The sequence below is a fragment of the Mobula birostris genome, chromosome 5, assembly GCF_030028105.1.
Source record: "Mobula birostris isolate sMobBir1 chromosome 5, sMobBir1.hap1, whole genome shotgun sequence".
Lineage (NCBI taxonomy): Eukaryota > Metazoa > Chordata > Chondrichthyes > Myliobatiformes > Myliobatidae > Mobula > Mobula birostris.
In genome coordinates, this window is record NC_092374.1 from 153,846,010 (window position 1) to 153,873,937 (window position 27,928).

The 27,928-nt window shown below is 41.1% G+C and overlaps 1 long non-coding RNA gene across 4 annotated transcripts in view; it reads right to left on the minus strand.

Moving 5' to 3' along the window:
* LOC140197993 (uncharacterized) overlaps window positions 1–27,426 on the minus strand; it is a 78,718-nt gene extending 51,292 nt beyond the window's left edge. For 3 of the 4 annotated variants that reach the window (XR_011886082.1, XR_011886080.1, XR_011886079.1), the window contains exons 1-2: window positions 27,166–27,425; window positions 8,589–8,742 (exon numbers count right to left, since the gene is read on the minus strand). This is a non-coding gene — a long non-coding RNA (uncharacterized lncRNA). Of the gene's footprint in view, window positions 1–3,911; window positions 8,743–19,579; window positions 19,624–27,165 lie in introns of those variants that run through there. The other variant, XR_011886081.1, reaches the window with a different exon arrangement.
* Window positions 27,427–27,928: the final 502 nt, after the last annotated feature.

Here is a 27,928-nt window from a genome sequence, read left to right on the forward strand (position 1 = left end):
CCGGGTGCTCCAGTTTCCTCCCTAAAGGTGTACCGATCGGTAGGTTAATTGTTCATTGTAAATTGTCCTGTGATTAGCTAGGATTAAATCAGGGGATTGCTGGACGACGTGGCTCGAAGGACCAGAAGGACCCACTCCACGCTGTATCTCAGTAATAAATAAATAAATAAATAAATAAATAAGTCATGCTAGTGATTATTCGTGCCAGAGTCTTCCAGGAGGAAAATTTGTACAGATGTATACTCAGTCTGTTCCATTACCAACAGCAGCTTACCGCTTGGAAAAAAAAATCAAATTTGGCGACAGTACTGCAAAAGAAATGTAAAAATGTGCAGATTCTGGAATCTGAAATCTGAACAGGAAATGTTGGAAACATTCAGCATCTGTAGGCAAAGACATAATTAATGGTTCAAGTCAATGACTATCAGAATAAATGACAAAATGACAGAATTGGATGGTCTTATCACATGGCTGTTACATTGTCATGTATATTGCTTCAGTTCTTTGAAAAAAACTTTCCAGTTCATTCAAATAAAAACATGTCAGATCAGTCTCTATGGATAACATAACACAGAACCCCAACAGCTGCTAGGGATGGATCTCTGCCATAAAAGCTAAAGTTTAATAGTCACAGGCAGAACTGTCCCAGTAGATAACCATGTAGACTTCGGAGAAATAAGTTCTTCTGTTCCTCATTCAGTAAATGCGACTCATCTTTTCCTTATCTTGTACAAAAGTTATCACAGAACATATTTTTAATGGACAATAATATCTTGCCTTATCATGATTTTTTGGGTAGTAGTTACTATGCTTTTCTCTTCCCAAAGCTCCCTATAATGAAAATGTACATATGAGAAAACCCTTCTTTTGTGAGGAGAGGCCTAGTGAGGATGATGGGACCCAAGTACTGGAGTATCTGAGACTAGGATCGAGATATGATTTCAAGAACAGGATTCTTGACTACATGCGAGACGAGAACTTGATGAGACTAGATGAGATTCCAAATGAGACAGAAATCCTAGATGAAATCGCAAGCAGAGCCAAATCATTGACGATTAAGCACCAAACCTACTCTTTAAATATCCAAATTTTGGCATCAAAACATGGCCGCCAGTTAGCGTAGTGGCCAGAATCATGAAAAGGATTGCATCAGCTAGCTATACTCCGGAGAACTGGAGCGTCTAATCCCAGAGGCTGATGTGGTCAAGTGTGTACTGTATATCTTCAGTATCTTATCAGCACTTTTAGCAGTGGGTAGAGCTTTCCTGCTTTTCTCTGTGGACCTCAGAACTCTCAGACATCAAGTACAATATGAATCAAGACTCCAAAACAATTGATTTTTAAAATACCTTCTGTAGCTTCTGCAAAAATTTCCCTTGGCTGCAACATGAAAGCAAAGTACTCTGATTGTATTAGTTGATAATGGTACATTTATTTCAATCCAGGTTATTGCTGGCACAATTTACAGCATTTAAAGTTGCCAATATTTATTTTATTAAGCGTTGTTGAGCTCCTAGCAATGTTGGTAGGTGCCCATAAGGAAGTCCACAGTTTTCATTGGAACTACAGGGCAGCCATTGCAATTGGAAATCTAATAGTGTCAGCATCCATCCATAAAATTGTGGTGCTTCTAAAGTTTGCCAACGGCTGTGAGTATATTCAGGAACTTTTCGTGGCAAATTGAGATTAGTCTTTCTGCCACTGTAGTAATTGAAGCTTCTTGGCTATGAAATGGAGAAGGCGAGAAAGCTGTTTCAAATATTAGTAATCTACACACAAAAGCTTAAACACTAAGTTTATGTGGGCTGTTCATAATCATTTGATTAGGGCTGTTGTTTTCCAGTAACCTTGAAATGATAAATTGCTTACCAGCTAGTTACACTCTTGTAGCTGGCAAATCCACTGTGAAAATAAGCACTCAGTGTCATTTGTGATTACTAATGCACTGCTGCACAGCTCAGGGAGGCTCATGTGTAAAGACCAAAAGATATAAGGGAAAGTAGTCTTTTTTTCCCTTTCTCAAGGAAGTTGATGAGGAGGAATTTCTTTAGCCAGAGGGTAGGGAATCTGTGGAATTCATTGCCACAGATGACTGTGGAGGCCAAGTCATTGAATATACTTAAACCAGAGGTTGATAGGTTCTTGATTAGTAGGGTGTCAAAAGTTCAAAGTTCAAAGTAAATTTATTATCAAAGTACATACATGTCACCATACATGGCCCTGAGATTGATTTTCTGTGGGCATACTCAATAAATCCAATAACCATAATAGAAGCAATGAAAGACTGCACCAACTGGACGTCAATCAGTGTGCAAAAGACAACAACTGTGCAAATACAAAAAGAAAGAAATAATAATAACAATAATAAATAAGTAATAAATATTGAGAACATGAGATGAAGAGTCCTTGAAAGTGAGTCCATAGGTTTTGGGAACATTTCAGTGATGGGGAAAGTGAAGTTGAGTGAAGTTATCCCCTTTAGTTCAAAATCCTGATGGCTGAGAGTTAATAACTATTCATCAACTGGTGGTGTGAGTCCTGAGGCACCTGTACCTTCTTCCTGATGGCATTAGCAAAAAAACAGCATGACCTGCGTGGTGGGGGTCCTTGATGATCGATGCTGCTTTTCTGCAATATCTGTCTGTGTAAGTGTGGTCAATGGTGGGGAGGGGTTTACCCGTGATGGACTGGGCCATATACATTACTTTTTGTAGGATTTTCCATTCAAGGGCATTGGTGTTTCCATACCAGCTGTGATGCAGCCAGTCAATATACTCTCCACCGCATATCTATAGAAGTTTGTCAAAATATTAGATATCATGCCAAATCTTCGCAACCTCCTCAGGGTAGAGGCACTTCCACCTTTTCTTTATAAATGCACTTATGTGCTGGACCCAGAACAGGTCCAAGGAGATGATAACATCAAGGAATTTAAAACTGATGACCCTCTCCACCTCTGATCCCCTGAAGAAGACTAGTTTATTGACCTCTGGTTTCCTCCTCCTGTAGTCAATAATCAACTCGTTGGTCTTGATGACATTGAGAAAGAGGTTGTTCTTGTGGGACCACTCGACCACTCAGCCAGTGTTTTTAATGTCCCTCTTACATGCTGATATGTCACCACCTTAGATTTAGCCTACAATAGTGGTCTCATCAGCAAACTTGAACAAGGCTTTGGAGCTGTGCTTAGCCACACAGTCATTAGTATAAAGCGAGTAGAGCAGAGAGCTAAACGCACAGCCTTGTGGTGAATCGTGATGATAGAGATTGTTGAGGAAATTTTATTTGCAATCTGAATGAACTGGGGTCTGCAGGTAAGGAAATCGAGGATCCAATCGCACAAGGAGATATTGAGGCCAAGGTTTTGAAGCTTATTGATTAGTTTTGAGGGGATGATAGCATTGTATGCCAAGCTGTACTCAAGAAAAAGCATACTGATTTGTGCAGATTTTCTCTCCAGATGTTCCAGGTTGAGTGAAGAGTCAATGAGTAGGCAAATTGGAGTGGACCCAAGTTGCTTCTCAGGCAGGAGTTGATATGTGTCATCACCAATTCTCAAATACTTCATCTCTGTGGATGTAAATGCGACTGGATGATAGTCAATAAGGCAGGTTACCACATTCTTCTTCAGCACCAATATACTTGAAGCCTACTTGAAGCAGGTGGTACCTCAGAGTGCCGAAGATCTCAGTGAACGCTCCAGCCAGTTGCCCAGCACAGGTCTTTAGACCTTGATCAGGTACCCAATTTGAGGCAGATGCTTTCCAAGGGTTCAACCTCATGAAGGATGCTCACACATCGATCTCAGAGACTGCAGATTCATCAGGGGCTGTGGGAGTTTGTGATGTTTGCTCCATGTTTTGATGGTAAAGTGAGCATAGAAGGCATTGAGTTCATCTGTAAGCAAAGCCCTGTTATTGCCTATGTCATTGATTTTACCTTATAAGACCATAAAACCATAAGAGATAGGAGCAGAAAATGGCCATTTGGCTCATTGAGTCTGCTCTGCCATTTCATTACGGCCAAACTAATTTTCCTCAGCCCCAGTCCCCGGGCCTTCTCCCTATATCCCTTCTTACCCTGACCAATCAAGAATCTATCAAACTTTGCCTTAATTATACATGAAGACTTGGCCCCCACAGCTGTCTGGCTGCCTGTGGCAAAGGATTCCACAGATCCACCACTCTCTGGCTAAAGAAATTCCTCCTCATCTCTATTCTAAAAGGACACCCATCTATTCTGAGGCTGCGTCCTCTGGTCTGAGACTCTCCCATCATAAGAAACATCCTCTCCATATCCACTCTATTAAGACCTTTCACCATTCGATAGTTTTCAATGAGGTCACCCCTCATTCTTCTGAATTCCAGTGAATACAAGGCCAGAGGGATCAAAAGCTCTTCATATGACAAGCCATTCAATCCTGAATCATTTTCATGAACCTCCTTTGAACCCTCTCCAGTTCAGTACATCATTTTTAAGATGAAGGGCACAAAATTGCTCACAATACTCCAAGTGAGGCCTCAGCAGTGCTTTATAAAGTCTCAACATTACATCCTTACTTTTATATTCTAGTCCCCTTGAAATGAATGCTATCATTGCATTTGCCTTCCTCACCACAGACTCAGTCTGCAAATTAACCTTTTAGGGAACCCTGCACAAGGACTCCCAAGTCACTTTGCCCCTCAGTTTTTTTTTTGTATTTTCCCTCCATTTGTAAAATAGTCAACCCTTTCATTTCTTCTTCCAAAGTGCATGACAATACTTCCCAACACTATATTTCATCTGTCACTTATTTGCCCATTCTCCTAATCTGTCTGTCCTGTAACCTCCCTCCTTCTTCAAAACTACCTGCCTCTCCACCTACCTTCATATGTCTGCAAACTTTGCAATAAAGCCATTATTCCAACATCTATATCATTGACATATAACATAAAAGAATTGGTCCTAACACAGACCCCTGTTGAACACCACTAGTCACCAACAGCCAACTAGAGAAGACTCCATTTATTCCCATTCTTTGCCTCCTGCCAATTAGCCACTGCTTTATCCATGCTAAAATCTTTCCTGTAATACCATGGGCTTATTACCTGTTAAGCGGCCTCATGTGCGGCACCTAGTCAAAGGCCTTCTGAAAATTCAAGTACACAACATCAACTGACTCTCCTTTGTCTATCCTGTTGTTATTTCTTCAAAAAATTCTAACAGGCAAGATTTTCCCTTGAGGAAACCATGCTGATAATGGCCTATTTGATCATGTACCTCCAAGTACCCTAGGACCTCATCCTTAATAATTGACTCTAACATCTTCCAAATCACTGAAGTCATACTACAGGCCTATAGTTTCCTTTCTTCTGCCTCTCTCCCTAGAGTGACATTTGCAAATTTCCAGTCTTCATGAATTATTCCAGATTCTAGCGATTCTTGAAAGATCATTACTAATGCCTCCACCATCTCTTCAGCCATCTATTTCAGAACCCTGGAGTGTAGACCATCTGGTCCAGGTGACTTATCTACCTTCAGATCTTTCAGTTTCCCAAGAACCTTCCCTCTAGTAATGGTAACTTCATACTCTTCATGACTCCTGACACCTGAAACTTCCACCATACTGCTAGTGTCTTCCACTATGAAGTTCATCCACCACTTCTCTGTCCCCCATTACTACAACTCCAGCATCAGTTTCCAGTAGTATGATATCCACTCTTGCCTCTCTTTTATACTTTATCTATCTGAAGAATCTTTGGTATCCTCTTTAATAGTATTGGCTAGCTTACATTCATATTCCATCTTTACCTTCTTAATGACATTTTAGTTACCTTCTGGTGGTTTTTAAAAGCTTCCCAATCCCAAAACCTCCCACTAATTTTTGTTCTATTCTATGCCCTCTCTTTGGCTTTTATGTTGGCTTTGACTTCTCTTGTTTGCTACTGTTGTGTCATGGAGGCACAAGAAGATGAAGAGAGATCTTATCAAGATATACAAAATCATGAAGGGTATAGATAGCATGGATGTTTGCATACCTTTCCCCTCAGGTTGGATGAGACAAGAATTAGAGGACATGGGTTTAGGGTGAAAAGTGAAATACTTAAAGGGGAATCTGAGGGGAAACCCCTTTACTCAGAGGATGGTGTGAGTATGACGGTATTGGGTTTGCTGACCACTAAGATTTTAAGTCCAATCAGATATAGATAGCTATGGTTACCCTCTTTAATGTAAGGTTGTAATATAGCCACTTACTCTTCAAAGGTTAGATCACATCCCTGTCAATTCTCTATGATGGGTTTAGCTGTTAATCCCCATTATTTGAGCAGTGGGCTCCCCCCACCCCCATTCCTGACCAAGGAGAAGATACTTCCGGCTGACAAAGTAGTTTAAACACAGTTCATTTATTTTTAGTGATACATGTTTAAATACAGATAAAATTCTTAAAACACCTTTCAAGGTCATGTACTTATTAAACATTTTCAAGTTACAAATGGTTTCTAAAACGTGAAGAATTTCCAAAACACAGGTACAATTCCTAAAAACTAAAACTACAATCCAACAAATTACAGAAATTGAAGGCAGAGGAATGGATTCCAATCTCCCTGTCTTCCTGGCATTCTTCTTGCTGTTCCTTGACCATTCTGAACAAGCCTGATTGCTCTCTAATATTTATACTCTTTTTTTTGCAAATCGGTGACTTCACATACATGTAGTTTTTTTCTGATGTTTTTTCACTCTGGTGCTCTAAAATCTCCGTGGACAGAGTTCCCAGATATCCACAATTAATATTGCGAAGCCTACTCTTTGACTACACAAATCATCCCACTATTAATGGATCAGCTTTCTGATGTGCTAAGTGAAGTGAGAGTATCAATTTGGTTTGCAAGCTTCCTTGAACTAAATACCTTAGCCAGCATTGTCTGGTTTGAAGCAGGCCAATTAACATAACCCCATTGTTTTACACTATAACCAGCCCTCTGCTGTGGGGTAATGTCCTGTGCTCTATAGACAGTGCTGTTTGTTTGAAAAGCTGTACTTTTAACTTCAGACTGATTCTTGCTTGCCATTTACATTAAGAACTGAAGATAGGTTCATATTTATGATAAGAAGCTGAACAAAGAATATTTTCTAGAAGTTTAACTTACTCAGAAACAACTCTTTGATCTCTACAAGGATTAGATGCTATGTTAGAAAGCTGAGCTTGACAAAAAGGCTCTTTGGCCCTGGATAGTGAATATCTATCACACGAGTTTGGAACGAGTTGCCAAGCAGATGTGGGTAGATGTGAGTTTGGTTGTAATATTTAAGTGAAGTTTGCATAGGTACGTGGATGAGAGAAGAATGGAGAGCAATAGCTTGGGTTCAGGTAAATGAGACTAGCAGACCAGGGCTAGATAGCTCAAAGGACCTGTTTTCCTGCTGTAGTGCTCTATGAATCTATGATCTATCTCAGCCTAATGGGTTACATAGACATAACCAAATTTATGGAAAAGGATGGAAGTGGCTGAAACTCATTACAGAAGGACACAAAAGGCCACTCTCTCTGGAGCTGATGTGAAAGTTCTGCCAATCAAAAGAAGAGAAACAGGGAATGTGCTGATCTGAGTACCATCATATGCAACTGGTCAGTGTGTAAGACCTTAATAATCTTCAGGATATCCCAGCAGTAGTGAAATAAGTTTGGTGATCTCATTGGGAACCACAGAGAAAATTATATTTCTACCTAAGTTACATGGTTAGATAATAAAATTGCTTTAAAAATATGGCGATTCTGTATCTAAGGACCATATTTGAATAAATGTCAAATATGGGCGTTTAAGATGTCACATGCTTCATGTTTGAGGAATTGAGTTTTTTTTTGAGTAATTAACAGCCTTTTGTCAAATATTTCATTTCTGTTAATGCATGCTAGCACACTTTAATTCTTTGCTCCTTTACCTTATTAGCATGATAATTGTAATCATTGTTTATGAATCCTGACATGGCCAGCTTCTTGTGTTCTTCTTCAGGGAGAAGGCAACAGTGAACACTCAAGAAAACCCAATAACAGAATGGAAAAAAATGGCTGTACGTTGTTTTGCCCCCAATTTGCCACAATGGTTCAAGTATGACAAAGTCTATGGACAAGAGATCCACATGAAATTAGACTTTACATCATCAGGAAAGACAGCAAAACTGAAAAGTGCCAGGAGGGATGTAAAAGATCTTAACTGATATTTATACTAGAATTAAGTCCACTTCTGTAAGCAGCACAACCCATGAGTACTCGGATTTTATGGGACAAATCAATGATGTGTCCTTTATGAGGGACAGAAAAATTGATAGTGCAATGCAACCGTATTAATGTGTCCTCATTCTCTGATAAACTGAAAAACATACCAAACATATCCCGTATTTCTCAAGCCGGGGCCGAACACATTGATGCAATTACAAAGAAGGCATGACAGCAGTTATATTTCATTAGAAGTTTGAGACTTGGCATGTCACCAAAGACTCTAGCAGATTTCTACAGATGTACTGTGGAGAGCATTCTAATTGGTTGCATCACTGTCTGCTATGAAGGGGCCACTGCACAGTATTGGAAAAAGCTATAAAAAGTTGCATACTCAGCCAGCTCCAGCATGGGCAATAACCTCACCAGCACTGAGGACGTCTTCAAAAGGCAATGTCTTTAAAAAGTCTGCATTCAACGTTAAGGACTCCCGTCACCCAGGACGTGCTTTCTTCTCATTGCTGCCATTAAGGAGGAGGTACAGGAGCCTGAAACACACACTCAGCATTTTAGGAACAGCTTCTTCCCTCTACCATCAGATTTCTGAATCGACATTGACCCCTGAACACTACCTCACGATATATTTTTTTCTCTTTTTGCACCACTGATTTATATAATTATATAATTTCTACTCCTATTGTATTTTTTATTGTTATGTATTGCACTGTACTGCTGCTGAAAAACAACAAATTTCACAACATATTCTAGTGAAGACCAGAAAAAATCCAATTGCAAACATTGATGTAGTCCTAGATGGGTAGAGTTCTGAAACTTTGAAACATACTGTATAGTGAAATGTGTCATTTGGCATCAAATCAAATCAGCAAGGATTGTGCTGGGGACTACCACAATTGTCACCATGCTTTCCATGCCAACATAGCACACCCACAACTCACTAAACCTATCCATACATCTTTGGAATGTGTGAGGAAAGAAGAGCACCCTGAGGTAACCGACACAGTCACGGGGAGAATGTACAAACTCTTTACAGACAGCAGAAGGAATTGAACCACAATCAATGACCAATAAGGAGATTACCAGCTCAGTTTCTGTGAGGAACATGTAGAATATAAGGAAAGAAAACACGGAGAGAAGACATGTACTTGCTTACTACTACTTAGCCCCATCACCCCGATGAGGCACCGACAGCAGCTCACCAGAGTCTTCTGTCCTGGGCCAGTATACACGGTCTTTTCATTCCATGTGAGTCCTGGTTGAGGGGCCCTGTGGCTTCCATGGGCTTTCAGATTTCACCACCCAATGTCTTCTAGGAAATGATTGTTTCTCTCCCAGTGATGTGGTTTTTGGAGATTCCGTTGGTGTTTCTGGTGTTTTGGGTTTTTAGGGGATGGAATTCCTAGCCACATGCTCAATCCTTCTCCTTTCACACCTGGGCTTGAGACCATCAAGAGTGGAGTCAGAAAATAGGTACAACACCATGGAATGATGAAAACTGGCTTTGTATATAAATGGTGATGTTTCTGAAATACCACGTTTTATGGGCAAATGCAACAGTGATTAGTTTTAACAAATCCTACTTTTTCAAGAAGAGAATGGAGAACAGACACAAGATAATCTGCAGATGCTAGAAATCCGAAGCAATACACACAAAATGCTGGAAGAACTCAGCAGGTCAGGCAGTATCTATGGAAAAAGAGTATATAGTTGACGTTTTGAGCTGAGACCCTTCGTCAGGACTGGAAAGAAAAGGGAGAAGTCAGGGCAAGAAGGTAGGGGGAGGCGAGGATGAAGTACAAGGTGGTAGATGATAGAGGAAACTAGGAGAGGTGTAGGAGTGAATTAAAAAGCTGGGAAGTCAATTGGTGAAGGAGGTGCAGAAGGGAGAATCTGCTGGGAGAGAACAGAAGATCATAGAAGAAAGGGAAGGGGAGGGATTATCAAAAGGAGGAGGTGGGCAGGTAAGGAGATAAGGTGAGAGAAGGAAATGGGAATGCAGAATGATGAATGATGAAGGATGGGGGGAGGACATTACGGGAAGTTTGAGAAGTCAATGCTCAGGCCATCAGGTTGGAAGCTACTCAGAATGAATACAAGGTGTTGCTCCTCCAACCGGAATGTGACCTGATTCTGCCCATAGAGGAGGCACGTCTCCCAATCTACATCAGGTCTCATCAATATACAGGAGGCTACACTGGAAGCACCGGATAAAATAGATGATCCCAATAGGCACACAGGTGAAGTGTCTTGGAAAGAGGAAAAGCCCCTTTCTTTGAAGAAGGAGGACACCTCAGTTATTCTGGAATGAAAAACCTCATCTTGAGAGCTGATGCAGCGGCCGAGGAACTGAGAGAAGAGGGTGGCATTTTTACAAGAGAGGTATAGGAAGTGATGCAGTGGGAAGAAGTGTCACTCCAGATAGAAGTGAGAGTAAGTGGGGTGGTAAAAGATACCTGTAGATAAATTGTCTTCAGAGATGAAGACGGAGAGATTGAGAACAGGGAGAGACGTGTTGGAAGTGGATCAAGTAAATTTGAGGGCAGGGTGGAAGTTGGAAGCAATGCTGGTGAAATGACAAGCTCAGCTGTGGTGCAGGAAGAAGGACCAATGCAGTTGTCAGTGTAGCATAGGAAGAGTTGGGGTGCAATACCGGTGTAGGCTTGGAACCTGGACTGTCCATGTAGCTGACAAAAAGGCATGCATAGCTCAGAGCTGTGTGTGTGCCCATGGCTACACCTTTAGCTTGAGGAGCAAAAGAAGAAATTATTAAGGATGAGGACCAGTTCTGCCAGACAGTGTTGAGAGGTGGAGGAGGGGAACTAGTTGGATCTGCAGTGCAGAAAGAAGAGGACAGCTTTAAAGCCCTCCTGATGGGGGATGGACATGTATGGAGATGGATATCCATAGCGAAAATGAGACAATCGAGGCCAGGAAATTTCAAGTCATTGAAAAGATCAAGAGCATCCATAGTGAAAATAAGATGATCAAGGCCCAGGAACTTAAAGTCATTGAAAAGATCAAGACCCCACCACCACTGTGCAATCCCATGTCTTTCAGGCCCAGCATCAACTTTGGAGTACATGGAACCTCCATCTTTCTCCCATCCCCCCTTCCCTGAATACCCCAATGCTTCTTTTTCCTCAAATTCTACCAATCTTCTTCTCCTCTCTGATCCTTGTTCTCATCCGTGCTGGGTCTTCACAATTCCCTCCAACCATTCCCTCTCTGAGGCAGACTGTTCTGTCCTTAGTAGAGACCTCAACTTTGACCCCTGCACCCACAATTCAGTGAGTTCCATGGCCGTCATGACGCCACTCTCTTCTTCTGCGCCTCCACCTCTGTGCCTAATTCCAGCTAACACCAATATCCCCTTCTCTTGTCATCAACCCTCCTCCTCTTCATGGACACCCCGCTCTGGTCTTCTGCCTGCTCTGGATCTTTTAATCATTAACTGCCAATGAGACATCAACCATATCAACTTTAACACTCCTCTCTCCAATTCTAACCTCACTCCCTTTGAATGTGTGGTTTTCTACACTCTCTGCATTAATCCCAACCTCACCATCAAACCCACAGCTGTTGGGTGTGGTAGTAGTCTGGCGGACTGACCGCTACCTTGCTGAAGCCAGACGGTAACTCTCAGACACCTTCTCTCACTTACTTCTTGGATTGAACCCCACAAAAGAGCACCAGGCCATTATCTCCCATCCTATCACTGACTTTATTAACATTGTGGAATCCCCCCTACACTGCCACCAACCTCATAGTTCCCTTACCTTGCACCTCCCATTTCTACCTTCTACCCAAGGTCCATAAGCCTGACTGTCCAGGTAGACCCATTGTTTCTGCCCGCTCCTGCCCTGGTGAAGTTGTGTCTGGATACCTTGACACTGTTTTATTCCCTCTGGTTCAATCCCTTCTTCCCTACATCTGTGACACTTCACATGCTCTTGATCTTTTCAATGACTTCAGTTTTCCTGGCCCCAGTTGTTTCATTTTCACTGTGGATGTCCAGTCCCTATTCACCTCCATTCTGCATCGGAAGGGCCTTAAAGCTTCCCACTTCTTTATGGTCAACAGACCCAACCAGTTCGCCTCCACCACCAATCTCCCCTGTCTGGCGGAACTGGTCCTCACCCTCAATAATTCCCCCTTTATCTCATCCCACTTCCTTCAAACCAAAGGTGTAGCCATGGGCATGTGCATAGATCACAGTTATGTCTGCGTTTTTATCAGCTATGTGAAACAGTCCATGTTCCAAGCCTAACCAGTATCACTCACGACCCTTCCTGCAGTACATCGACGACTGTATTGGTGCTGCTTCCTGCACCCATGCTGAGCTTGTCAATTTCATCAACTTTGCCTCCAACTTCTACCCTGCCCTCAAATTTAATTGATCCATTTCCAACACTTCTCTCCCCTTTCTCAATCTCTCTGTATCCATCTCTGGAGTCAGTCTGATATCTCTTATAAACCCACTGACTCTCACAGCTGTCTGAACTACACCTCTTCCCACCCTGTCACTTGTAAAAATGCCACCCCTTCTCGCAGTTCCTCCATCTCCACCACATCATTGCTCATAATGAAGCTTTTCATTCCAGAACAACTGAGATGTCCTTCTTCTTCAAAGGAAGGGGCTTCCCTTCTTCCACCATCAGTGCTGCCCTCACCTGCATCTCTTCCATTTCGTGCATATCTGCCCTCATTCCATCCTTCTGCCACCACACCAATCTGTCCTTCCTGTCTTCCTGTCCTCTCCTAAAAGCCCACTAGCCTCTGCATCCAGCACATAATTCTCCTTAACTTCCAATATCTCCAATGGGATCCCACCACCAAGCACATCTCGTTCCCTCCCCCACACTTTCCACTTTTCATAGGGATGGCTCCCTACGTGACTCCCTTGTCCACTCATCCCTCTTCACTGATCTCCCTCTGGTACTTATCTGTATCAGCGAAACAAGTGCCACACCTGCCCCAACAGCTCCTCCCTCACTACCATTCAAGGCCCCAAACAGTCCTTTCAGGTAAGCCAACAATTTGCGTGGGGTCTTCTACTGTATCCGCTGCTCCCATTGTGGCCTCTTGTATATCGGTGAGACCCGACAGAGATTGGGAGACCGTTTCGCCCAGCACCTTCATTCTATCCAACAGAAAAGCAAGATCTCCTGGTGGCCACCCATTCCAATTCTACCTCCCATTCCCATTCCCATATGTCACTCCATGGCCTCCTCTACTGCCGCAAAGAGGCCACACTCAGTTTGGAGGAACCAGACCTTATATTCCGTCTGGGTTGCTTCCAACCTAATGAAATAACAATCAATTTCCTGAATTTCTGCTAATGCCCCCCTCACCATTCCCCATTGTTGTTTCCCTCTTTCACCTTATCTCCCATCTGCCCAACAACTCCCTTTGGTTTTCGTCCCTCTTCCCTTTCTTCCATGGTCTTCTGTCCTCTCCTACAGATTCCTCCTTCTCCAGCCCTTTATCTCTTCGCCAATCAATTTTTCGGCTCTTTACTTCACCCCCTCCCCTCTTCCAATTTCATCTATCACCTGCCACCTTGTATTTCTTCCTCCCCTCCCTCCAACTTCTTACTCTGACTTTTCCCCTTCCTTTCCAGTCCTGCAAAAGAGTCTCACCCCAAACCATCTTTTCCACAGATGCTGCCTGACCTGCTGAGGTCCTCCAACATTTTGTGCATTGTAGTGCAGAAGAAAAATTCCTAATGTTCCCCTAAAGGACAACAGACAGTGGCATGCAAAAATTTGGGCAACCCTGGCCAAAATTTCTGTTACTATGAATAGCTAAGCGAGTAAAAGATGACTTGATTTCCAAAAGGCATAAAGTTAAAGATGACACATTTCTTTAATATTTTAAGCAAGATTACTTTTTATTTCTATCTTTTACGGTTTCAAAATAGCAAAAAAGGGAAAGGGCCTGAAGCAAAAGTTTGGGCACCCTGCATGGTCAGGACTTAGTAACACCCCCTTTGGCAAGTATCACAGCTTGTAACCACTTTCTGTAGCCAGCTAAGAGTCTTCCAATTCCTGTTTGGGGGATTTTCACCCATTTTTCCTTTCAGAAGGCTTCTAGTTCTGTGAGATTCTTGGGCCATCTTGCATGCACTGCTCTTTTGAGGTCTATCCACAGATTTTCGATGATGTTTAGTTCGGGGGACTGTGAGGGCCATGGCAAAACCTTCAGCTTGTACCTCTTGAGGTAGTCCATTGTGGATTTTGAGGTGTGTTTAGGATCATTATCCTGTTGTAGAAGCCATCCTCTTTTCATCTTCAGCTTTTTTACAGACGGTGTGATGTTTGCTTCCAGAAGTTGCTGGTACTTAATTGAATATATTCTTCCCTCTACCAGTGAAACGTTCCCTATGCCACTGGCTGCAACACAAATCCAAAGCATGATTGATCCACCCCCATGCTTAACAGTTGGAGAGGTGTTCTTTTCATGAAATTCTCCACCTTTTTTTCTCCAAACATACCTTTGCTCATTGCGGCCAAAAAGTTCTATTTTAACTTCATCAGTCCACAGGACTTGTTTCAAAATGCATCAGGCTTGTTTAGATGTTCCTTTGCAAACCTCTGATGCTGAATTTTGTAGTGAGGACGCAGGAAAGGTTTTCTTCTGATGACTCTTCCATAAAGGTCATATTTGTGCAGATGTCGCTGCACAGTAGAACGGTGGAACCACTCCAGAGTCTGCTAAATCTCCCTGAAGGTCTTTTGCAGTCAAACGGGGGTTTTGATTTGCCTTTCTGGCAATCCTATGAACAGTTCCCTCTGAAAGTTTTCTTCATCTTCCAGACTTTAACTTGACCTCCACCGTTCCTGTTAAGTGCAATTTCTTAATTACATTACAAACTGAGGAACTGGCTTTGCTGTCTTCTTATAGCCTTCTCCTGCTTTGTGGGCATCATTTATTTCAATTTTCAGAGTGCTAGGCAGCTGCTTAGAGGAGCCCATGGCTACTGATTGTTGGAACAAGGTTTGAGGAGTCAGGGTATTTATAAAGCTTTGAAATTTGCATCACCTGGCCTTTCCTATTGATGATTGTGAACAAGCCATAGCCCTTACTTTGAGTGTTTTGGTTTAGAGTTTAGTAAATCTTGACTGAAAATTATAATGACACACAAAGGGTTAAGGAAAAGATTGCACAAGGGAAGTCCATTTATTTTGATCTATTTCAATAAAAGCTTTATTTTCATTATTTCAGCCCACTCCCTTATCAAGGAACCTGTTCTGGCTCTGATATTTTTCCACAAGCACAGTCAATCCCCTACTGTTTCTGCTAAGTCGCCATTTTCCATCCATTTCCACCCTAGAGCCATGTATGAACTTGTAGCAGGGATTGGTGGATACCAGATGGAAGTGAACACATTACCCTGATACCCTCAGATCGTTAATCAAAATGCCTCCACTGTTACCATATTGAGATTAACAAGATTAAGCTAGACCAGGCCCATCAGACCTGGAATTGAAGGATCTTATTGACTTATTATCACAAAACATAGTAAAGGGCATACAGTATAATCTTTAACGTTCCTGAAGGAATATAAAGTACCCATATTATGTATGACCATAATTGAACCTTAGTGCTGAATTTTGACTCAAAATCATCCCCCTGAGTATTACCTTTCACATTTGTTTTTCTTGGAAAGGAAGGCATGAAATCTACCCAGCATAGGACACAATTCACTGCTGAGAACAGAAATCCGAATTTCCTTCCAGAATCATCAGCATCTCAAAAGATGACATAATGGCATGAACATCATGAATGACATCTTTCAATCCCACAGAAGTAAATCAAGTAAATCAGCGTTCACTTTCGTAATTTACAGAATCCCCTACTTGCGATCAGTGACATTTTTTGGTGCAATGATTGTGTTAGAAAGAACTTTGAAAAATTCTTCTATTGCATGCTAAGCAGCGGACTGAAACATGAACCTAATTGTGCATTTGTTAGTTTTCAAATGCCCTTGAACTTATTCATCAGTTTGAAGATCATAAGTCTGTATCATAAAGCATGAATGGCAATGTTTTTCCCATTTAGGTGACACTTAATGAAGCCTTATTGTATTTATTCATTGACTGCATAATATCTTTGCTTCACAATATTTTCTCAAGAATGCAATTGTGTTGTGATTCAGTCACAACACAAACTGAAAATAAGCAGATGCTCAGTGTGCGCGTTGCTGGCAGGAATGTTCAACAATCTTTGTACTGGATTCTAAAGAAAGGTAAAGCAAACCTCTAAAGGCTTATTCACTCAGTGCCCATTTTATTAGGTACCTCCTGTTCACAATAAAGTGGCCACTGAGTTTACGTCTGTGGTCTTCTGCTGTTGTAGCCCATTCACTTCCAGCTTCGATGTGTTGTGCATTCAGCAATGTTCTTCAGCACAACACTATTGTAATGCATGTAGAATTCCTGTTGTTTGCATTACTTGAGTTATTGTCACCTGCCTATCAGCTTGAACCAATCTGCCAATTTACCTCTTACCTCTTTCATTAACAAAGCACTTTTACCCACAGAACTGCTGCTGACTGAATATTTTCTTTTGTTCCTTGCACCATTCTCTGTAAACTCCAGAGACTGTTGTGCATGAAAATCCCAGGAGACCAGCTATACCCGAGATACCCCCCAGCAATCATTCCACAGTCAAAATCCCATTAATTCCCCTTCTGATGTTTGGTCTGAACAACAGCTGAACTTCTTGCCCAAGTCTGCATGTTTTCAATGCATTGAGTTTCTGCCACACGATCAGCTGATAGATATTAGCATTAATGAGCAGGTGTACCTAATAAATTGGTCATTGTGTGTGATTTTTTTTTTACTTCGCTTTTCTTTGCCCCTCTCAGTTTTTCTCCTGAGAGCATTAACTTGCCCAAATGACTGAGATGTAGAAATCTTTAAGTAAGGTTTACAGGAATGTATACTATAGAAATGGGCCATTCTGTTGGTTCTACCAAGGTTAGGTTATCAACTCCATTCCGGTGTCTTTGATCAGTGGCAGAGTGAGAGAGTCATTCAGCATGGAAAAAGGTCATTCAGCTGATCAGAATAGAATCAGAAAGGCAGCGTTCATTATTAATGACCTCCAGCACCCAGGACATGCTCTTTTCTCACTGTTACCATCAAATAGGAGATACAGAAGCCTGAAGGCACACACTCAGTGATTCAGGAACAGCTTCTTCCCCTCTGCCATCAGATTCCTAAATGGACATTGAACCCTTGGACACTACCTCACTTTTTAAAATATACAGTATTTCTGTTTTTTGCACTTTTATAAAGATGTTCTATATATATATACATACACACACACACACACACACACACACACATGGTGATTTATTTATTTATTTATTATTATCTTTATTTTTTTTCTCTTTTTATTCTCTGCTAGGTTATGTACTGCATTGAACTGCTGCTGCTAAATTACATTTCACGTCACATGCCAGTGATAATAAACCTGATTCTGATTCTGAGTCGTTCAGCATGGAAGAAGGCCATTCATCTCATCATGTGACCACTGGTCACCTCTCCATTTTAATCCCATCTTCCTGAAGCTTTCTATACCAAGGTGATTTAAATGCTTTTCCAGACACTTTTTAAATGCTGTCAGTAATTCAACTTTTACCACTCTCTCTGGCAGTATATTCCAGGTGCTCACCAGACTCTGGAAGAAAAAAATCCCCTATAGATTCCCTTTAAGTCTATTGCCTATTACCCTAAATCTAAATTTATTTACTTTGGATGAGGGAGAAAGTTTCCTGTAAGCTATCCTATGTCCAATAATTTTAGAGATATCGACCTTGTACCCTTTACTTCCTCGTTCATTCCAGGGAAAACAGACCTAACTTCTCTCATCTCTAAAATCTCTCCATCCCAGGCAACACTCTTGTGAATCTCCTCTTCCACCTTGATAATTCAGTCCATCTTTTTTCCTTCCAAACTTCTTGCTTTTAAGAGAAATGTATTATTTCCTGTATTTCCCAAGTTCAAAATCGCAGATGACATGAGATCTCTTTGAAACCTACCTGTTATAGTTTTTAAGTTAAGTTTTATGTATGTCAGCTTTCAATTTCATGTCCTGGATCACTGTTCATTGATACTTAATCACAATCAACCATGTTTGTTAGAATCACAGAGACATAGAAAAGTACAGGACAGAAACATGCCCTTCAGCCCATCTAGTCCACATCTTGCCATTTAAACTGCCTACTCCTATCGACCTGCACCAGCACCATACCCCTACCATCCATGTACCTATACAAACTTCTCTTAAATGTTGGAGTCGATCTCGCATGCACCATGTGCGCTGGCAGCTCATTCCACACTCTCACAACCCTCTGAGTGAAGAAGTTTCCCCTCATGTTGCCATCAGACTTTTCATCTTTCACCCTTAACCCATGAACTCATTGAATTCATATTCAATGAACATGAACTGAGAAAGTAAATTCTAATTTTATGAGATTTAAGTGGCTGCTCTTGACATAAAGGCACCATTGATCAAATGAATCCTAGTGAAACTAAAACCAGAAGTGATCATGTGGAAAGCCTAAGAGCAATTGGTGACATATCTACTCAATGGAACATTTATGGAATTCATAAACAGCAATCATCCACTTTAGATATTTCTGGAAAAATTCCCCAGAGCAGCAGATTAGGCCCATTAACCTCAGCCATTACATCCATGACCCTGCTGCCATCAGAAGAATGGAAGTTACTTGTACAGTTTCAAACACAACTAATGGAGCAGACAAAACCCAGGCTTGGGTGTACACCCATGCCACAGAAATATCAATATATCAGTGTCTATTGGTATTGGTTTATTATTGTCGCATGTACCAAGATACAGTGAAGGCTTTTCTTGCATATTGTTCATATAGATTAAATAATTACACAGTGCATTGAGGTAGAACAATGCAGGACAAAGTATAAAGGCTACACAGAAAGAGAAGCGCAGGTAAACAAGAAGATCTACAACTAGAGGTTATGGGTTAAGGGTGAAAGGTGAAAAGTTTAAGGACAACATGAGGAGAAACTTCTTCATTCAGAGGGTCGTGAGAATGTGGAACGAGCTACCAGAGCAAGTGGTGCATACGAGCTCAGTTTCAACATTTAAGAGATGTTTGTAGAGGTACGTGTGGTAGGGGTATGGTGCCAGAGCAGGTTAATGGGAGAAGGCAGTTTAAATGGTTCAGCATGGACTAGAAGGGCTGACAGGCATGTTTTTGTCTGTATGTTTCTATGACTCCATGATGCTAACAAGCAGAGTTGATTGTGAGTTTAAAAGTCCATCTTATCGGACAATAGGTCTGCTCAAGGGTTTGATAACAGCGAAATAGAAACTAACCTTGAGCCTGGTGGTATATGCTTTCAGGCTTTGGCATCTTCTGTCTGATGAGAGAGGTGAGAAAGTAGAATGTTAGGGATGGGTAGGGTCTTTGATTATGCTGGTGCTTCACTGAGCCTATGGGAAGTACAGAGACCGTAAAGGGGAGAATGGTTTCCGAGATATGCTGAGCTGTGTCCACAACTCTCTGCAGTTTTTTTTTGTGGTCATGTGCAAAGCAGGTTCTATATTAAGCCATATTACATCCAGACAGGAGGCTTTCTATGATGCATTATAAATATTGGTAAGGGTGATGGGAACATGCCAAATTTCTTTAGCTCCCTGAGGAAGTAGGTGAGCTTTCTTGGCCACGACATCAATGTGATTGGACCAGGAGAGGCAGCTGGTAATTTTCACTGGAAGGAACTTGAAGCTGTCTACGCTTTCAACAAGCTTCTCTTGACATTTAATGGTAGTACTCTCACTGAGTCTTGACTGTTACCATTTTGAGGTCATCAATGACCAGATGCTATAGCAACTATAACAACTTTCATAGAAACATAGAAAAGATACAGCAAAATACTGGTCCTTTGGCCCACAAAGCTGTGCTGAACATGTTCCTACCTTAGAACTACCTAGGCTTTACCCATAGCCCTCTATTTTTCTAAGCTCCATGTAGCCATCCAGGAGTCTCTTAAAAGATCCTTAGTCCGTGAGCCAGTAGGGTTGGTTGGTACCATTTGAGGGGAATAGTGCTCATAGTGATTTTTGGCACGGTATACATCTCCAGAGTTAGAAAGTATGTGATAGCATTGCACCAGTGGTAGCTTTTTTTAAATCATGCATTTCATAACACTACCCTAAAATAAGCATTTCTGAAAAGTGGCCAATATAAAGTACAACATATATATTCAACCTAATGGTATTTTGTCATCAGTGATCCCTCAGCATTGAAATTTGTCACAATAATAGCTGATTTCAAGCACTTTTCATCAAATGTTGCTTTAAAATTCTACATTGAGAACTATGTCATTGGTGGCACTCACAGTACTGTGCCCAATTTCAGTAGAGTGAATCATTTCATCTTAAGAAAAATATTTGTCCGCTATTTATTTTGGAAAAGTCAATAAAAACCTTGGGACACATAATCACATGGATTTGTAGAGAATTTATTCAGGAACTCAAATAAGTAATCAGTTTTTGTATATTTTCCATATTAGCATCAGTACAGCAGAAAATGTTACCCCACCACCCATAAGGATAAAAACCTCATTTGGAGAGATTTCTGGAAATCTATCAATGTCATGATATTTTTCATATTGTTGTATCAACTCAAAACAATCTTAAGCTTTTGTCATAGCATATAGAATTACTGTACAATAATTCAAATGTGGGGTTCCACACGGCCATAACCTACATTTGGTTGTATAATGAATATATTTAATCAAAGACTGCTTTCCATACTTTGTTTTCCATACTTTCATAACCTATTAGCAATCATAATAAATTTCCCAGTTTTCCACGTCTTCCACATCTTCATCTGAACTTTCCACTCTCTGAGGTAGATGCCTGGTTCTCACAGTCTGCCAGTCTATACATGTCAGTACACCTGAGGCCACTTGCAACACACATACATCTTGGGAGTGAACATTTTTTTGGACAGTTACGGGCCAGTAGATCCAGGACGGCATTGGGTGCTGGCTGGTCTTCCATCCAGTGCACCACCAACTGTTCAGCTTCCTCTTCTCTCTCCATCTTCCATCCTCTGCCAACAGCGCTTGGCACTTGTGGGTCCTTCTCCAAACATCTTCTCCATATACCAGCCTGGTAGGTGGCTCACTGTGCATGTTTTGTTAAGCAGTCCTTGCATGGTGGAAGTTGATGGCTTTTGATTTCACCTTTTTTGGCACAGAAAAGGTGATACCTGAGCTCACTGACCTTGGTGGTCGATGCTTTTGGGGCATAAAGGAGACATGTAAATGCTTCCAGTTTATCCATCAGTTCTGGGGAGAGGTACCATTCCTGACCCAACTCTAAGAATGTGTCCTGAGTTTTCCTGTTGCTGGTCAGAAGTTCTAGGGCACGTCCTCCCTTGGCCTGCAAAAGCGCTTACAGTGTCACATCCTGTATATGCGTGCAACCTAATGAGAGCCCTACAAACTTCTATGCCAACAGTGGCAGCAACCTTCCTGATGTCTACAAGCCTTGTACGGGTTCTAGTGCCACACTTCTGGAATAATGGAGCCTCAATCTTGTCACAAAATGCTAAAGACATGATAAAGGCATCTGTGTCTTCTGAGCAGATCATTACAGATTGGTATCACTCTCTTGTGGCATGGGCAGCATGGAGAAGTAGGCAGCCATCTGCTTCTTGTTAACACTGAAGAGCTGACACCTCCTCACTGTCTTGACATGTGATTCTGTAACATTCGTCATTCACAGTTGCATACAGAATCTTCTCCTGTAGCTTTGCTCTGTACTCCGCCTTCCTCCATTCATGGACTATGAAGGTAATGAGACTATTTTTGTTACTGACTTTGGTCAGGAAGCTCCTCCACTGCCTCACCATCTGTGTGCCTGTGATACCTTGCAACTCATGACCAGTCTCTTCACCCCGTAGAGATCTTTCACTATTCTTGATAGAGTTCTCCTTGTATGTGTCAAACACAACATCTATAACACACAGAAAACTACCACTGCTGCACTGCTATTACAGATTTTCTAGCACTAGACTAGAGGTCTAGACCTTGCCTAAAATCACTATAAGAATTATTCCCCTTAGATGGTACCGGTGGCCCACATTTGGAGTCCTGGCTCACGGACTACCTATAATTTCTGCCTCCACCATCATTGCCAGCAGCCCATCCCACGCACTCGCCATTCTCTGCGTAAAAAACTTATCCCTGACATTTCCTCTGTACCATTTACTTCAGAGAACAATGAAACCAGGAGGCCATTGATGGTGTATGCTCCACTTAGGAGCTCAGCGCCCAAGTAAGCAGGTTTTGTGTCTTCTGAAGTCTAGAAGTATGATTGATAAACCTCTTACAATAAATGTATTATTGAAATAAATGCAACACAGGTTGAATTAAGTAAAACCTGAGAGTTTTAAAATAAGAAAAGTTTATTAAAACACTATAAATAAGAATAAAACATCTATAATCACTTTTGTTATTACAGAAACACAAATACTTTGCCATCATTATTATTATTAATAATAATAATAAAAAATACTTCATTGATCCAGAGTGGGAAATTCTTTCGTTACAGCAGTAACATTTTAAAACACACTTAGCAGTGTGCAGACTTAACTAATAATAAAGTACAGAATAATATATACAATAATAATTTACCAATGTGCAATTTTAATGTACAAAATAATAGAACTGAGACTATTGTACTATGATGTGTGCTCTCCTGTCCCACAGAGATGAACTGTTGTATATGCTTATTGCATTTGGTAGGAAAGATTTTGTGTAACGATCCTTGTGACAGCGGAGCTGAATGAGTCTGTTTGAAAGGGTGCTCCACTGCTTATTCAGTAGGTCATGGAGCGGATGAGCCAGATTGTCCATAATGGATAACAGTTTGTTTAGTGATCTCCTCTCCACTATTAACTCAAAAGTTCCGGGTTCTAGCCAAGCACATATCCAGCCTTTTTGATGAGTTTATTTAGTCTCTTTGCATCACCAGCACCAATGCTGCTCCCCCAACATAAAGCCACAAAGAAGACTGCACTCACTACAACAGACTGGTAAAAGATCTCCAACATCCTGCCGCATACACTGAAGGATCTCAGCTTCCTTAGAAAATAGTCTGCTCATCACCTTCATGTAAACAGCCTTGGTATTGGTTTTCCAGTCAAGTCTGTTGTCAAGGTGAACACCTAAGTATTTGTACATCTCCACCACCACAGCTTCTTTTCCCAGGATATATACAGGATTTGTCACAGTCCTCTTCCTCTTAAAATCAATCACCATCTCCCTGATTCCGGCCACATTCAGGAGCAGGTGATTCCTCCCACACTTCTCCACAAACTTGTCTACCAGTCCTCTGTACTCCGACTCCAGTTCGTTTCTGATACACCCAACCACCGCAGAGTTATCAGAGAACTGCAAGTGATTAAGAATGATTTATACTGAATGTCTGAGGTGTACAGTGTGAACAGAAACAGAGACAGGGCAGTCCCCTGTGGCGCTCCAGTGCCACTTCCCCCCATCTCAGACGAGATAGTGGATCTGTGGCTGTCATCAGCTAGATGCCACTAACACTATTAACGGGACCTGCCCACACAGTCATGCACATGCCCCCAATTTACATTGCAGATACTATGGAAAGCCATTGAAACAGACAAGATTAAACAAAATCTTTGCATTGTTAAAGCACCTTTCAAGTCAGTCAGGATACTGCCGGGCAGGACTCTCTACTATGCCACTAGCACTTCACACTTATTCAGGTTTCCATCAGCTTTTGTTATTTATTGTCATATTAAATTTGCTTCATGTAAGAGGAGTTCACAGTTTTGGACTCTCTCCTGGAAACTTGTTGTGATCAAGCAAAAGAACAAGAACACACACACAAAAAAAAAACTTGGCCGTGCTTTAACAAGGCGGTTGCTGGCTTTCTACAAATCTTTATGCTTATCAAGTACGAGAGGAAGTAGTTGAGCAACAAATAAAACAAACGCTCATGAAAAATTCTTAATTGCCATAAATTAGAGACAGCTGAAACCCCAGTTACAAACCGTACTGCCACACTGTGTACATTTCGCAACAATTCTTGATTAATGGATAGCCAGGGGGAGGCGGTGTCTCATATCTGCTGTGAAAGACACCAGCCTCACATTGGTGGAACAGCAATAAATAGCATCTCTGGATTATTGCTAGGAAGTGACTCACCCTTTAGGAACATAACAGGATTTGTGCTTTCTGTGTGCAGAAGAGATCATGCTGTACTGGTGACTGCAGAGGATGTCACTGCTTGGCACTCAGAGAGTAAAAAAAATGTACAAGCGAGTGGGTGTGTGCAGTAAGAGCATTGTGATGTGGAAGCAGAACGCAGCTTTTAATTTAGTGCTTTTTCATTCACTAACAAAGCATTAAAGCTCCTGCAAAATGTAGATCCTATTAATGTAAAAATCATTCATTCACTGCCCTTTTGAACTGAGTTGACCAATGACTTTATAATAAGAGTCAGTGCGATGTTTCAACTCCACGTAGCAGTAATTAGAGTGGTGAAAATTAAAACAAAAAAGATGAATTTTTTAAATCATCTTCACACAGATACTTCTCTCGACAGCAGTGTGAAGTCTACAGTATACTGGGGGCTTCAGATCCATTTGCTTCAGAGGAAACTGAACTCAGAAAGTGGAGGAAGATACACAGTCACCACTATTCTGTTATTTTTCTGTTACTGTCAGAGCACAAACATCTACCCCAACTGTTGCCCATATTTTGCACTTTGCTTGCAATCTTCATTCTGAACCCAAACTGTGCCAAATTTTCACTCAGACTAGCAACCATATTGCCACATGGAAAATCTGCCAAGATTCAACACAATTAGCTGATGTTTAAGGAACTAATAGCTTTAAACTGACATCCAATTCTCACTTAAAAAGTAGCCTTGACTATAAAAGTGGCAACAATATGTTCCCATGAGAGACGCAAAAAAAAAATCGGAGTATTTAGTTCACCTGATGCCAGGAACCAGATTTCCATAAACACCTTTGAGAAAGAATTTGGGATAGGCCATTTAACCCCTCAGTAAAACCTCAGCAAAACCTCAGCTGATATTATATATCTTTATGCCTCTTTTGTATATTAATTCCATATCTCTTAATAGCCTGAAAATTTATTTATCTAAACTAAATTTTTAAAAATGCAAATAATTTGATTGTATTATTGAGCTAGATTAGTCTGAGTGTGAAGATTACGAAAGAACAATAAAATGCTTTTAAAACACAGCTACAGTACCTTGTAAAAGTATTCAGACCCCAACTCTTTGATCACATAAATGAGCATTACAACTAGGGAGTTTGATCAATTTAACTGAGAATCACATACTTTTTTCACAGTGGAGCCCAAAAAACAGGGAAAATTGTAAAGCATGAAAAACTAAAATTTCAAAAACTGTGAGGACAACTGTTCACTCAAAGCACGATGTAGTGTCTAATGACCAAAAAAGTGCACCTGTCTGATGCTAGTTAGAAACTGTTCGGCAACAATCTCCTGCCCCAATTAAGCGGCACAGTGTCCCAATTAGCAAAACTATTTTCTTGATTAGTTTTTGCTCTTTAAGAGTTGGCTCAAATAAGTGATTGCCCAATTAATCAGAATTCACTGTATTTTTTCAGTGATGTTAATTGAAGAGACTGCAATAAATTCCCTTCTGTTCTTCAGAATTGTGCTGTAGCTTCTTTTACATGCACTTGGGAGAGTCAGAGCTTTCACTGAACAGCACGTCTGAGGAACAACATCTCTGATGGTGCACTTAACTCCACAGTGACAAGTTTACTGTGTTGAATGGAATTCAACCACCTTCCAGTTCACAAATATAGGTTATCAGGCGTTCACTACATTGATTAGTTTAATATAAGGGTGTGGTCAGTTTTGTGGGAGTGGTTAACTTTTATTCTATTAGAGCAAAACCTTGCAAAGTCTTGATCAGTATGAAACAGAAATTAGGCTTAAAGTTCTGCAATGTTTTTGGTGGAGGTTGGACAGAAAACAGTCCTCCTTATATAAACCTCTTACTTTTTTAGCATGCACACTAAATACTGGAGGAACTCAGCAGATCGGGTAGCAACTATAGAAAAGATTAAACAGTTGATGTTTCAGGCTGAGACCCTTCATCAACACAAAATAATCTGCAGATGCTGGAGTCAAAGCAACACTCACAACACGCTGGAGGAACTCAGTAGGTCAGGCAGCATCCGTGGAAAAGATCGGTCGACGTTTCTAGCCGGAACCCTTCATCAGAACTGCAGAGGGAAGGGGCAGAGGCCCTATAAAGAAGGTGGGAGAAGGATGGGAAGGAGAAGGCTCTACAGTCCTGGCGAAGGGTTCCGGCCCGAAATGTCGACTGATCCACGGATGCTGCCCGACCTGCTGAGTTCCTCCAGCGTGTTGTGAGTGACCCTTCATCAAGACTGGAAAGGAAGAAGTCAGACTAAGAAGGTAGGGGAGGGGAGGAAGAAGTACAAGGTGGCTGGTGATAGGTGAAAATGAGAGAGGGGGAGGAGGTGAAGTAAAGAGCTGGGAAGTTGATTGCTGAAAGAGATAAAGGAAATCTGATAGGAGAGGACCGAAGACCAAGGAAGAAAAGGAAGGGAGAGGACCAGCAGTAGGAAGACAAGGTGTGAGAAGAAAACAGGATTGGGAAATGTTGAAGGAGAGGAGCAGAAGGAATTACTGGAAGTTCAAGAAATTGATGTTTATGCCATCAAGTTGGAGGCTACAAAGCAATACACACAAAATGCTGGAGGAACTCAGCAGGTCAGACAGCATCTATGGAAAAGAGTAAACAGTCAATGTTTCAGGCCGAGAAACTTGCTTTTTTAACTAGCCATTTTAAAATCAAAACAAAAACTGATAAAATATTATACTTACCCAATTAGTGTGAGACTTAATTATAGCAATGATTTTCTTTTAAGTAGAAAATGTTGCTTATGTGTACGGCTGCTAATATGAATATTATTTTCTGTAATTTATCACATATTATTCAAGTAGTACCGATGTAAGCCATAGAATTGTTAGCTAAAACAAAGTACAGAAAGATCCGAGGGATTTGGAACAGCCATGAGCCATCTCGAGCTGCATGGATTGAGCCTTTATTTGCAGAGCTATGGCACCCCTCAGCAAAACACTTTTTAAAGCAGTATAGGACGAAATTATTGACTGTGATTTGGCAATGGGCCCAAAATGACAGGATTTTCCTGTGTGGTTTTGTCCAATGCAAAAAAAACGGATTTTATTAATAGCAAGAACATAGAAACATAGAAACATAGAAAATATGAACATAGAACATTATGTACATTCTGTAGTCTTCAGGGTTACTTGTGTTAAATAATGCATTACGTTGGTGCTCTTAACAAGATGCTGCTGAGGTCACAAGGGCACAATATGCTCACTTAGATATGTTAGCTGTGATGTGTCATATGTGGGGAAATGCAGCAGAATGCAGCTGGCCCAGAGTCAGGCATGTTGAAATGAAATTCCATGCACATCCTATCTTAGACCTTAGGAAGTAATCCAGCCACAATAATAATGGAGTTGAAACTTGTTATTATCAGCATGTGCTTTATGATGTCTACAGTGAAAGTTATACAAAAAGTAATAAAGAGGGGGAGTGCGTATGGATTGAGCAAAGTAC